Here is a 2,277-nt window from a genome sequence, read left to right as displayed (position 1 = left end):
TGAGCTAGCAGGTTTTCACCCAAACATCTGGTTCCTGAGTCTTTATTGGTAAAATAGAATGTTTGGGATTTTTTAATTAAAACAACAGAAACTATCATTTAACTGAGAATTTCAGGCAAAAAAATAAAGATGGACAACTATCCACGCCATTAAGTATAATGTTAAATTGGACTTTCAATCACCTGGTCAGTGCTGCCTTCCTCCCTGAAAGCTGGCTGTTTAGAGACCTTATAAAGTAGAATATAGCCTACCTAAAAATGTATGGCAACATAGTGGTCTTTTTATCATTGTATATTTTGACCCATGAGAGTGTTTTCTTCAAAAAAAAAAAAAAAAAAAAGCGAAGACAGCAATTGGTAACAAGCAGGCTCAATGAAATAAACCTGACTATGTGGCTATTAGAATTGTTCTGTGGCTGAAATGTGGGAGAATTTACAATTTGTGGTTAGAAAAAAGTTTGAATGCTTTAATCTCAATCGATCATTGTGATGGGAATCTCTTGAGCTGGCACCCACTACCCACATTTCTCTCAACATTCTTGTCTGCCAAGATCCCATCAGAATGTTGAGAGAAATGTGCGTAGTGGAGGCCAGCTCATGAGATTTCAGAGGTGAACAGTGACACCATAAGAAACCGGAGAAGGGACATTCATCTGATATTTTTGGTCAGGAATATGGGCTTATTCTACCCACGCCCTTAGAACCTGAGAGATTTGTTTCAAGCCTCTGGAGAGGCAACTAATGTAAGAGCTACTTTCCTTTTGCTGTGATAAATTCCATGACCAAAACTAATGTAGGGAAGAAAGAGTTTATTTTAGCTTATGGTTTCAGAAGGCTAGAGTGTTTAGGATGGTGTAAAGGACTGGCAAGGTGGCAGGAAGAGAAAGCACAGGAAGGAGTGAGAGAGGGAGAGGGGAGGAAAGAGGGAAGGAGGGGAGAGGAGGGAGGGAGGGATTATTGTTAATCATGAACTTGAAAAGATCACATGGCAGATCAGTCTTTGAAGCCTGCCAGTTATCTTGATTGTGTTAATTGATGTGGAAAGAGCCATCTTCAGTTTGGGTGGGAGTATTCCTTGGGCAGGGGATGGAAAAAGAGGCCTGATTACTCACAGAGACAGCCATTGCTTTCTCTTGTCTTTTAACATAGTGTGGCCACGGATTCACGCCCTGCTGTTTTTGACCTTTCATCCGGGTGGATCCTGAGCTTTGAGCTAAAACAAACATTTTCTCCTCTTTTTTTCCCCAAAGTGTTTAAACCTTTTAAAATAGATTTATTTATTTATTTGTGTGTGTCTGTGTGTATGTACTTGTGCAGATTCAGAAGACAGCGTGCTCTCTTCTACTTTCAGTGTTTATATTAATATATATATATATATATATATATATATATATATATATTTAGTGTGTGTGTGTGTGTGTGTGTGTGTGTGAACTTGTGCAGATTCAGAGGACAACGGGCTGGAGTTGGTTCTCTCCTTCTCCTGTGGGCCCTAGGGATGGAACTCACTTGAGTTACTTCAGAGTCCCCAGTCAGGATCAGAGTATTTTACAGGAAAACAAACAAGACACATACCTTTTCAGCTGATAAGGACAGGCTGACTTTTTTTTTCTTTCTTTCAATTTTTCAAGTCTGAAAAACTGTAACCTTTTGTAGTGCCCAGCTCATTTCAAACCCTGGTGTTCTAAGTCATTTATACTATAATTGTGTGTTTACTTTTTTGTTTGTTTGTTTGTTTATCAAGACAGGGTTTCTATGTGTAGCCTTGGCTGTCCTAGACTCTCTTTGTAGACCAGGCTGGCCTTGAACTCACAGTGATCCACCTGCCTCTGCCTCTTGAGTGCTGGGATTAAAGGAGTGTTTGCTTTTTAAGTGTGCACTAGTTCCTTGAAGAGAAAAGTAAGGGCTTAGTGGTCAGAGCCAATCTCCCTGTGATAGGGCAGTGGTGTGCCCTCTAACATTTATGGTCGCTTGTCTTTAGAAAAGAGGCCATGGTTTTAAGTACAAAATATTATTCTGATAGTACGTGATGGAATTTTGCGAGGATGGATTTACATACTTGAAGAATAAACGCAAATGACCAAAAGGCAGTAGTTGCACTAACTGAGCAGGTCGTGGGTTTCAGGAAACTTTTTTATTGAGCAGAGACTGGTCCTGAACTCTTTCCCCCTAGGACGAGATTCTCCTGTCGGGGAAAGGCGGGAACTACAAGGAGCAGCAGCCTAAACGCCCGGAGGATCTACCCCCTCTGGAGGCTGCGTTGCTCGCGGTCACAGCC

The sequence above is a fragment of the Acomys minous genome (assembly GCF_964271855.1).
Source record: "Acomys minous genome assembly, chromosome: 1".
NCBI classification, from domain to species: Eukaryota; Metazoa; Chordata; class Mammalia; order Rodentia; family Muridae; genus Acomys; species Acomys minous.
Note: the sequence above shows the minus strand (reverse complement) of the source record.